The sequence below is a fragment of the Andrographis paniculata genome, unplaced genomic scaffold (genome assembly GCF_009805555.1).
Source record: "Andrographis paniculata isolate CXL003 unplaced genomic scaffold, ASM980555v1 Contig77END, whole genome shotgun sequence".
Taxonomy (NCBI): domain Eukaryota; kingdom Viridiplantae; phylum Streptophyta; class Magnoliopsida; order Lamiales; family Acanthaceae; genus Andrographis; species Andrographis paniculata.
Genome location: NW_026137614.1, coordinates 3,165,239 through 3,177,583, shown reverse-complemented (window position 1 = coordinate 3,177,583; position 12,345 = coordinate 3,165,239). Strand labels below are relative to the sequence as shown.

The following is a 12,345-nucleotide window of genomic DNA, read 5'->3' as shown; positions in this document are numbered from 1 at the left end:
AAACCATCTGACTTGTTGGTTCTGCCGCAGCATTCCGACCTGAGAACTTCCCGACCTGAGGGCCTTCCGACTTGAGGACCTCCCGACCTGAAAACCTTCCGACTTGAGGTCTTTCCGTCTTGAGGACCTCCCGACCTGAAAACCTTCCGACTTGAGGTCTTTCCGCCTTGAGGACTTCCCGACCTGAAAACCTTCCGACTTGAGGTCTTTCCGCCTTGAGGTCTTCCCGACCTGAAAACCTTCCGACTTGAGGTCCTTCCGTCTTGAGGACCTACCGACCTGAGGTCCTTCCGTCCTAATGACTTTCCGTCTTGAGGACCTACCGACCTGAAGACCTTCCGACCTGAGGTCCTTCCGTCTTGAGGACCTACCGACCTGAGGTCCTTCCGTCCTAATGACTTTCCGTCTTGAGGACCTACCGACCTGAAGACCTTCCGACCTGAGGTCTTTCCGCCTTGAGGACCTACCGACCTGAGGTCCTTCCGTCCTAATGACTTTCCGTCTTGAGGACCTACCGACCTGAAGACCTTCCGACCTGAGGTCCTTCCGTCTTGAGGACCTACCGACCTGAGGTCCTTCCGACCTGAGGACTTTCCTTAGTAATAAACCTATTTCCCTTGATTTCCTCATGGTACCCTTCAGTCAGTTCAATCAACTCTATTGCCAGGCCCATTCTTCTTTTTACCTTGGGCTTTTAACCTAATTCTAAATTTCGTACGTAACAACTTGCCCGCCGCCAAGGGACTTTCAAACGCCATTTAACAATCAATGTTTGGAAGTTCATAAATCACCACCCTCTTGAAAAACTCCCTTAGCAACTGCACCAGTTACTGCAACACTCCTGATTAACTTCCTTCTCCGCAATACAAGCTTTTGTGAATCACAATCCCAAAACACTCTAACCATGGCGAAATTATATTCATGGCGCGCCAGTTCGGCTGTTGCCAAGGTATCCCTAGACCCGTCGCGTGTCCGCATATAATTTTTCAAAGCCCTGACCGACGAGTCCTACCGAATTCAATCCCTTCTTATATCTCCCAACTCACCACGTATATAATTTCCAATTCGTATATTCCTTTCCGCTCCAACCCTGAGACTGTAGATACTTTCAATGAATGGTGGTCGGTTGTATGGCCCCTGATTTCCCCTGATGAGGGTCGGTTGCTGAACATACTCCTTCCACCCCAAGGATTGGTTCTAGGGGCGGCTAGACACACTAGCACCCAGCCACAAACAGCCGCCCCGGGGACCGGATCTAGTGTTCCAAAACGAAAAAGGAAAGCTTCCCAGCTGCAAACACCCCCGACCTCTGGGGCCGACCAGCAAGCTCAAGCGGACCTTGGAACTACTAGGACGTCAGCAAGGGCCCGACCCCGACTAGGTAATTTTTCTTAAAACCGTGAACCAATTCACTATATCTTAACCTTGATTTCACATATCATTCACCAGAACCGACCTTGGCAGCACCGACCACACAACCGACGCCAAACCCAGCCGACCAACCTTTGGTCCCGACTGAGGCAGTTCCTCTCCAAACCCCTACTCCACTTCTCACTTTGCCAATGAGCAGTCGGACGGAGGACCCGACGAGGAGGCAAACTCTTCCTCCCGTACCGAGGAGTGGTCGGGCCAGGCACCCGACCAGGAGGCAATCTTTACAAGAACTGCCTATAGAACCAGTAAGTCCTCTTATCAGCAATACTTAGGATTTTAATGACCAACCTTGATATATTCAATCAACAACATTTCCATGATTTTTCACAGACACCTTCACCCATCGGATCAGCAGCAGGGGTCTCTTCTGACAGCGAAGGAACTACTTCCCAGATGGGTCGACCGCCATACATAGCATCAGACTCATCCATGTCAAAGGAAGAACCAGCCGCCCTCGCCGAAGCTGACCCTCAAAACGACATCCCTGATGCTGCTGATCTCGAAATCGAAGGTGCCCCAGAGATCCCGGCTGCAGCGGCACTAGACGCAGCCGCCCAACCAGCAGCGGCGCTACCTCCAGCAATCGAATGGCAGGCAGAAGAACCACCTGTGGCAGCCCAACATCCAGAAATGGAAGAAGTTTCCTCATCCTTTTCGGAGACTTCTGTAAATTTGGTAAGATTACACCAATCCATGCCACAATGTTTCCCTCAGAAAACACTAACTGTTTTATATACCACGTTCCATAGGGACCCAGGTCGGCACCTCAGCGACCATTCGCAGCAGCCGACGAGTCGGCTGCTATTATACCAGCTGTCTGCCCTACTCGACCGACCTCATTGCTGCCCCCCTCACTGACAGCAGTCCGCCCAGAGGTAACACATATCTTATCTGAACCAAGTTGCACCTCCTTTGGAATACTTATTGACATTGTAGGACTTGCAGGGGCCTTCGGACTTAGCTGTCCTATCGACTGTTCCGGTTCCGGCGGAGGCCCGAACCATATTCACTGAGGCCATTAACCATCCCCTGTCAGAATTGAGATCCGACTTATTGGACAAACTCATTCAGACGGTTGGTGGCCTTCTTTTTTACACTCCAACGGAATCGCCAGCCGTCCCCATTCTGCATCGGCTGATGGAAAGACTTACAGAGCTCAAGACTGAAGTGCTAGTCATTGGACTCCTGTCAGCCGAAACCCCCCAGCCCGACTTCGATCAAACAACGCTGGAGAATTCTTTGGCTAAGACCCGAGAATCCCTTCAGCAGACTACTGGAAGGCTGGGTGGTCTCCTTAGCACGAAAGCTCAAGTTGATGAAGCTATTCAGAAAAAGGAGGCAGAATTGCGGGAGCTGAGGAAAGAACAGTCTACCCTGGATAAGCAAATTACCAATGAACAGCGTCTGCTTGAGAAGTATACCAAAAATGAGGCTGAATTGGATCAAGAGCTAAAAACCCAAGCCCGATCCCAATTCATCATAAGATATCAGACGGCTGCCAATACCAGAAGGCTATCCAGGGATGAAATCAAATGGACCCATATAAAAACTGCCCTAGGGGCATTGTTGTAATATTTCCCCCTCTGTAACAACGTTTGACTTAGTAATCCATTTTTTCTTTCGTCTCTCAAAACAAGGATCACCTTTCAATTTCCAACGTTGTAGGAATAGAAACAAACTCCTTCTTTAAAAGAACATTGTTTCTCACATTTTAAGAAACACATTCCAAGGCATATTTTGAAAATCACAACACTTGAAGTGTTAACAAACATGGCGAATGACCGACCTTATGTTCCATCAAACAACTGGCAGGGTGTTCTTCAACCCTTCTTTGTGGGTAATCACCCTATTGGAGGCCATGCAGAAGACTTGTTACATATACTCAAGCAACTAGACTTCAAATTCCGATTCTCCCAACGAGGAAGACGAACCATTCATCGCGTCATCCGCCTGATGGAAAAAGTCATTGAGGGGTATGAACCTCTTCATGACATCCTTAGCCGCATTCCTGATCTCCATCACCACATGGAAATGATAGAAAATCACGCAGCAACTATACTTCCAGATCTTGGTTGGGATAACATCTTTTCCAATCAACGAAAAGTCTTCTCAAGATTACGGACCATTGTTGATCGTGAACATCAAGCCATAACAGACATGCAAGCGCGTACCCATCAAGATTTAGATGAAATGCAAAGCCAATGGGAAAGGTACCGACCAGATTTGGAAGACCTTATTGAAGAAGAACCAGAACTAATATCCACTCACTGGGATGAAAAGTCTGATTCAGAGGCAGAAAATTTCTCACAACTACACGATGACTAACAGAAATGAACCTTCCAGTAGGTTCGAACCCCATAAACGGGTTCTGAATAATATTTTGTTTCAGGCATTTTTGTTATCTGAAAAGGCAGGATAATACCTCTTCAGATATTTAGCATTAATACAATCATGTACTCTTCTACCTTCGTGATTTACAATAATGAACGCGCCATTTCCAATATCTTTTTGAACAATGTATGGTCCTTCCCAATTCGGTGACCACTTTCCCAATTGATCAGTTTTCTTATATGTAGGAAGAATGGTCTTCCAGACTAGGTCTCCTTTTTGGAATGTCCTGTGAAGAACTTTCTTTCCATAACTCCTTGCTCTGATTTCACTCTGTTTCACACTTCGCCCTATTGCATGGAGTCGGTTAACATCCAAATCTTTTAACTGTTGCATCATAAGTTGTTGGTATTCTTCTGTAAGACCACCATCAGTAAATTCTGTCCGGCCAGATGATACTCGGATTTCGGCTGGTAAAACAGCATCTTGGCCAAACGTGAGTTGGTAAGGTGAGAACCCTGTGGCCGTATTTCTGGTATTCCTATGTGCCCATAAAGCTTGAGACAATAACAAATGCCACTTTCTTGGGTTCCCTTCCACCATCTTCTTTATGATCCCAACAATAATCTTATTTGCTGCTTCCGCCTGTCCATTGGCTTGGGGATAATAAGGTGACGAATGATGTAAACGAACACCGAATTCTGCCAAGAAACTAGAGAACTTTTCCCCTGTGAAGACCAAGCCTTGGTCGGTTGTTATAGACTGAGGAATACCATATCTGTAAATAATTTGGTTCAAAACGAAGTCTATCACTTCTTTCTGATCCACATTTTTCAAAGCAACTGCTTCTACCCATTTGGTAAAGTAGTCAGTTGCGACCAAAATGAAACAATGATGTTTCGATGAAGCAGGATGTATTTTACCAATAATATCCATAGCCCATGATTTAAAAGGCCATGGTTTTGCCAAGAATTGCAATTCGGTTACTGGCAAATGGTTTAAGTTTCCATGTCTTTGACATTCCTGGCAGCCCTTGGCAAATTGTATGCAATCTTCAAAAATCTTTGGCCAGAAAAAACCCAAACGATGAATGGCCCATCTCATATTCAGACCTGCCCGATGAGCTCCACATATCCCACCATGTACTTCTGTCATCACCTCTAGAGCTTCTTTAGACCCCAAACATTTCAAAAGTAAACCTTCAAATGATCTCTTATACAAAATTCCATTTATCAATTGAAAACGCAAAGCTTTCAATCGTGTCGCAATCGAAACACTTGCACCTGGATTCTGTAAATATGTGATAAGCTCTGTTCTCCAATCGGGCACTGTTTCACTAGTATCTTTATGTCCGACTGTAACTAATCCGTCGGGCTCCTGTCCGACAGTAACTACGCAGTTGGGCTCCTGTCCGACAGTCTCCTGCCCAACCATAATTTCGTAGTCGGTCTCCTGTCCAATAGCCTCTTGCCCGACCGTAACTTCGCAAGCAGTCTCCTGTCCAATATCCTCTTGTCCGACCGTAACTTCGTAGTCGGGCTCCTGTCCAATATCCTCTTGCCCGACCGTAACTTCGTAGTCGGGCTCCTGTCCAATATCCTCTTGCCCGACCGTAACTTCGCAGTCGGGCTCCTGTCTGACAGCCTTTTGCCCGACCGTTCGGTCACATATTGGGTCTGTCCTTTCTTCTATGCCCGACTTGACCTCCGACCACATATCCTCCAGAATTCCTTTACAGGCCCTTTGAGCCAATTCATCAGCACGTTGGTTTTCTTTCCTCGGAATGAACTCAATTATTACTTCTGAGATTTTTGTCAGTAGCCGACCCACAATGTCCCTATATCTGCGAAGATGAGGGTAATTGCAAACATACTGATTGTTTACCTGGTTGACTACTAATTGAGAATCCCCCCTTATGATTACAGACTGGACCTTCCTGGCTATTAAAGCCTCCAAACCCAAAATTAAAGCTTCATATTCTGCCGAATTATGGGTCATGGCTTCCAATCGTAGTTGCAAATTGATCTTTTGACCATCAGGTCCTTGCAAAAAGACCCCTGCTCCTGACTTGTTTCCAGAGGTAGAACCATCAAAGAACATCAACCATGTTCTGGTACTTACATAAGGCACACATCCGACCTGTAGATTATCCAGATTTAATGAACAACCAAAAGGTCGGACACCATCACAAAGAGAATACCCGACTTGTGAGAATTCTGCTAAGAAGTCGGCTACTGCTTGTCCCTTGATTGCCCTCAGAGGGGAATGTTGAAGATCAAAAGGAGCCAATTTGATGGCCCACTTCATGAGTCTGCCCTTCATAGTAGGTCTCTGTAAAATCAATTTGATGAGATCCACCTTTGATATAACTTCAATTCTTCTGGGCAGCAAATAATGCTCGAGTTTAGTACAAGCGAAAACCAATGAATAACACATTTTTTCTGGCATAGTGTAATTCAGTTCTGGTCCTGTAAGGGTTTTACTGAGATAGTAGATTGCCCTTTCCTTCCCGTCATCACCATCCTGTGCCAATAAACAGCTAACCACCTCATATGTATTTGCCAAATAAAGTTTGAGTGGCCGACCTTGTTTAGGAGGCATCAAGACTGGAGGGTGAACCAATGCCTGCTTGATAGCATCTAAAGCCATCTGTTGATCGGGACCCCATTCAAAAGCATTTTTTCCAGCTTTCAACAATTTAGTGATGGGTCTGACCTTGCCAGCAGCATTAGAAATGAAACGCCTCAAATAGTTCACCTTACCCAAAAGACTTTGGATTTCTTTAACCGTCTTGGGTGGCCGACTATCAAGAATGGCTTTAGCCTTGTTGGCATCGATTTCAATTCCTCTCTCATGAACTAAAAATCCTAAAAAGCTCCCGGCTGATATTCCAAAAGCACATTTGGTTGGATTCATCTTCAAATTGTACTTCTTCATTCTTTCAAATGCCTCTTCAAGATTTCTCAAATGTTCATCAAAACTGGCAGATTTAACAATAACATCATCAATATACACTTCCATAGATCTGCCAATTAAATCATGAAAGATTGAATTCATGGCTCTTTGGTAAGTTGCCCCTGCATTCTTTAACCCGAATGGCATAACTGTCCATTCATAAATACCTAAAGCCCCCGGGCACCTGAATGCTGTCTTAGGAATGTCTTCTTCTGCCAAGAATATTTGGTTATAACCTGCATAACCATCCATCAGACTAAGGATTTTATGCCCTGTTGCTGCATCTATCAACATGTCGGCCATAGGCATCACATATTCGTCCTTAGGGGTAGCTAGATTCAAATCCCTGAAGTCGATGCATATCCTAATCTTACCATTTTTCTTGACCACTGGCACAATATTAGCCAGCCACTCCGCATAACGGCAAGGCTGAATAAAACCCACTTTGAGAAGTTTTTGGATTTCTTCCTTGATTTGAGGCATTAGATCCGGGCTCATTCGCCTTGGGGGTTGTTTGTAAGGTTTACAACCTTCTTTGATAGGCAATCGATGCTCTATTAGACTTCTTGTCAAACCAGGCATCTCTGAATAATCCCATGCTAGACAATCAATGTTGTTTCTAATAACTTCGAGCATCATTGTTTGTTGCTCTTTAGACAAATAACCACTTAACCTGATCACTTTTGGAACCAATTCGGTTCCTAAATTAAACTCCAATAATGGGTCTTGTGATGAAGCTGTTGGTTCTGTTTTTTCTAATAAGTCGGGCCAACGAAATTGTTCATCTTCTTGGAGGTGAACATCCAGAATCTCTTTACTATTTTCTGCTTTATGTAATAACTGCTTTAAATAGAACTTATTAATAAGAGAACTACATACTTCTAAACTTGTATCATCCATTGCAAACAAATTATATGGAAATGGGTGTGGCTTTATCATGAGCCATACAATAAAGGTGTTCTTTTAATAGAACATCGAGTTCTGGCCAGTGACTTTATAACCCTTGTATGGGTACTCCCTGGCCATATACAACTGAGACATCGGAGCCAAATGACTGGAATAAAACACTGACTCTTCAACTTGTTCTGATACATCGAATGGGTTGTCATTCGCTTCCATTTTGAAGACCTGATTTCCTTCCCAGAACATTAATTGTTGGTGCAGGGTTGAAGGCACACATTGAGAGGCATGAATCCAGTCTCTTCCCAGCAAGAGAGAGTATGTAGTATCTGCGTCCACAATAAAGAAAACAGTGGAAATCTTCTTTGGTCCGACTTCAATGGTGGCAACCATCATCCCTTCAGGCTTAGTCGGCTGCCCTGTAAAACTTGTCATTTCGAATTCCACAGGAGACAGATCATGAATTCCTTTCCCTAGCTTCTTGAGAGTCTTCAATGGCATAACATTAAAGACTGCTCCATTATCCACGAAAACCTTTGTGATTGGTTTCCCACAAATGTGAGCATTAACATACAGAGGTTTCAAATGGGAGATCGCACCCTCTGGAATAGGAGGAAACACAATCGAAGGTGGCTCCGGCTGAGGCTCAGAATCTGAAGTCTTTGCCCACCCTATTTCCTCTAATTCATCATCTGCCAAGAATGCCCATAATGGTTCGTCCATAGTATCATCTACCAGACTCGCCCATATCGGTTCGTCTCTCATCTGATTAATCTCTGTCATTCGACAAGGGATTCGTGGTCCCAGACGAGATTTAACAGATCTTGAACTTTCCTCTGTAGTTAGAATTTCTTCCTTCGTCTTGTTCTGAGGTTGAAGCGTCAAAGATTCTATACGGAAATCTTCAAGAGATGGATTGATGTTGATCCGTTCACAATGTTGGCATCTAAAACCTTTAATTATTTCATCTGCCATTCCTTTACCTTTCCCTTGCCCCGACGAACTTCTTTTGGTATGGTCGGAAGCGCCTGATTCGTCATTCGGTTGCTTTCCTGACCAGACCCGACTGGACCGACCAATTGGAGACTGAATGGCTGCTCCCTGCTCTTTGGTCGTTTGTTCTGTAAAGACCCGAATGGACTGATCTCCTGCCAAACGGTCGGCTGCTTTTTGTTCGTCGGTTAGTTGTTTTGCTGAAGGAACTCGTTTCCCATACTTTGCAGCATACCTGCATTTGGCATTGCGAATCTGTGTACGATTCATACCTGGGAAACGAGGATCTATATCAACTGGTAAAGGCTTTTTATTTCGAGCCCAATTGTTCCCGACTGACCCTGTTTTTCTGGTCGGATGGTCACGCACTAAAACCTTTTCTTTCACCTCCACGTTAAAAGAACCGTCTGGATGGTCCCATTTTTCAGCGACTGGTTTCTCACAAACTTTGAGTCGTTCTTCAGGTCGGCTGCTTTTTGGCTGATCTCCTTTCTTTGTTCCGGGGCTTGCCTGAGTTCGTTCCCCTGTTTGTCCATCATTGACCGAACTTTTCCTTGTTTCCGAACTTGGTTGGATGTCAACCATTGCAGTTGTTACTTTCGGAAATGGTTGCTGATCTACACCTAGAGTAATGTATTTGAGCCGACCCGTCTTGATGGCCTTTTGAATTTCCTTCCTGAAATGAGTACACTGACTTGTATTGTGTGTGAAAGAATTATGCCACTTACAATATGGTCTCCCTTTGATTTCTTCTTTAGTGGCCAATCTTTGCCCCTTTGGAATACGGATCTGCCCATCAGTCAGTAGGATGTCAAAGATTTCATCAGCTTTCGAACTATCAAAGGTCGGTTGCTCTTTTCCTTTAGATCCTAGTACTGGCTTCAACTTAGGGCATACATAAGGTTTCCCAGAAAGGATTTCGGCTGCCATCTCTTCTGATTGATTAAAATCAAAGTCACATGTTTCTGTTCCCATACTCGCCATATGTTGGCCTCTATTACGCCTGTTATGCTGATCTTCCTCTCTAAACAAAGATTCTAAACGTCCTGCCTTGGATGCAAGACTTGCCAAATCCTCAACATCCAGGGCAGTGAGCGCCTTTCTTAAGCGAGTATGCATATTCCGGACCACCAAATTGGTCATCTCTTTCTCACTGATTACCGTAGGACATCGTCCCTTCATCAATCGCACCCTTTCTATAAATTGTGAAGCAGATTCTTCTGGATACTGCCTCAATTCCAGTAAATCTGTTAAAGAAACAGTCGGTAAAGGATTGAAGAATCTAGCATGAAATGCCGTCTCCAGTCCTTCCCACGTCTGAATTTGTCCAGGGGGCAGACTTGCAAACCACGAAAACGCGGTTCTAGTAAGAGATAAACCAAACAGTTGCAACTTATAAAAAGGGTTATTACCAACTTCTCCCAATTGTGCTGTGAACCGACCAACATGTTCTATGGTGGAAGATCCGTCCTCCCCTGAGAATGCATGAAAATCGGGTGGTCGATAATTCCTTGGGAGAGGGTGTTCATTAATGACTCTTTCTGGGAAAGGTTTCTGATATGCAGGGCGGTTAGCCATCTGAGGAGTTAATCCATACTGATCCCTTAATATATGTGCAAGCTCATCAGGATCTACATGAAAGCGTTGATGATCAGGAACATGGAACGGATCCTGCACAGGAATATGAATAGGATCATGTATATATCCTTCAGGCCTGTCCTCCCTTGTATTGTTCGTCTGCGGATTGGTAACCCTTGGTCCCAGTGGAACTGTGTTGGGAAAAGTCAGAGGAGATTTTCCCCTATCCATTCGGTTGGGATTAGTGGCACTTGGGAATGTACTATCCACGAATGATGGCCCTGCGAAATTTGTCTGTAGTCTGGACGGTGATACTCCTGATGGAGTTTGAGTGGGTTGAAGACTAACCCTTGACAGTGCTTGATCTATCATGTTCTGCATCAGACTCTGTTGCTCACGCAACATGTTCGTTTGTTGCTCACGCAACATGTTTTGCATAACCAAAGTGTGCTGGTTGTTCATTTGTTGAACATAAGACCACCAATCAGTTGGTGGTTGTGGGATTTCCCCGGCATTTGGCACAATAGGTGGTGGAACGGATTCTCCCACCGGTGCCGAAGATGATTGAGGTTGTGAACCTGCCATATGGACCCTTCCGATGATACGGCCGGATCTTAGACGTATGAAATTATCGCCGGAATTGGAATGAGCAATTTTGTCTTGCTCCCACTGTGGTCGCCAATTTGTTGATGTAATTTTTCAACAAAAATAAAGTAAAATTCAAAGATATAGAAAATATCCTTAAACTTGATTAATTAGTGCCTGAGATTAGGAATCTCTAAACACTGTATGGTACAGAAAATAAACTGGAAAATAAAAGACTGAAATTTAAAGTGGTGATCCCCAAATCTGACTTTGCTTTGTTGAAGTTGATTGAAGATGCCTTGTCAAATGATTATCCAAGCCTTTAAATATTCTCTGGAAACCGTACCGAAAACCGTCACCCGAACGGTTACAACGACTCCTTCCCAACCGTCTTCCAACCCTTCTCATGCTGACACGCGTCCCCAGCAGACCAGAATTATCCCTATATTTCACTCTTTAAGCCGACCACAGACCTTCCGCTCTTTTGGCCCGACTGCCAATCTACAATAGTATGGGTCCGACCGCCAATCCTCCCGACTTGCAAACCATCTGACTTGTTGGTTCTGCCGCAGCATTCCGACCTGAGAACTTCCCGACCTGAGGGCCTTCCGACTTGAGGACCTCCCGACCTGAAAACCTTCCGACTTGAGGTCTTTCCGTCTTGAGGACCTCCCGACCTGAAAACCTTCCGACTTGAGGTCTTTCCGCCTTGAGGACTTCCCGACCTGAAAACCTTCCGACTTGAGGTCTTTCCGCCTTGAGGTCTTCCCGACCTGAAAACCTTCCGACTTGAGGTCCTTCCGTCTTGAGGACCTACCGACCTGAGGTCCTTCCGTCCTAATGACTTTCCGTCTTGAGGACCTACCGACCTGAAGACCTTCCGACCTGAGGTCCTTCCGTCTTGAGGACCTACCGACCTGAGGTCCTTCCGTCCTAATGACTTTCCGTCTTGAGGACCTACCGACCTGAAGACCTTCCGACCTGAGGTCTTTCCGCCTTGAGGACCTACCGACCTGAGGTCCTTCCGTCCTAATGACTTTCCGTCTTGAGGACCTACCGACCTGAAGACCTTCCGACTTGAGGTCCTTCCGTCTTGAGGACCTACCGACCTGAGGTCCTTCCGACCTGAGGACTTTCCTTAGTAATAAACCTATTTCCCTTGATTTCCTCATGGTACCCTTCAGTCAGTTCAATCAACTCTATTGCCAGGCCCATTCTTCTTTTTACCTTGGGCTTTTAACCTAATTCTAAATTTCGTACGTAACACAAATAATCCGACATTTTAGATGCAACTTCAGAATATTTCTTTCATAGCCTTTTATCGCTCAACCAAAACAACTGATGTTATTTTATCGTTTTTTTATTTTGGTTAATACACGTGCATTCTTATTTTAATGTAATTATTTATATTAATACTCTTATCCGCCCCGTATACCATGTCCAAGTTGTCGTTTTTGTCCGTCCCACATACTATGTCACTTTCTTTCATTTTAAATTTTTTAATTTTTTTTTAATTTTAATTAAACTAATTAGTTATCTTAATCTTAATTTATAATTATTTATATTATAGGA

General features: G+C 44.7%; 1 long non-coding RNA gene across 1 annotated transcript; it reads left to right on the top strand.

Annotated features, from left to right (window-relative positions):
• Positions 1–101: 101 nt before the first annotated feature.
• Positions 102–11,736, top strand: LOC127239376 (uncharacterized). The gene is made up of 3 exons (XR_007836115.1): positions 102–252; positions 11,424–11,471; positions 11,568–11,736. It is a non-coding gene; the product is annotated as an uncharacterized LOC127239376 (long non-coding RNA).
• The last annotated feature ends 609 nt before the right edge of the window (positions 11,737–12,345 follow it).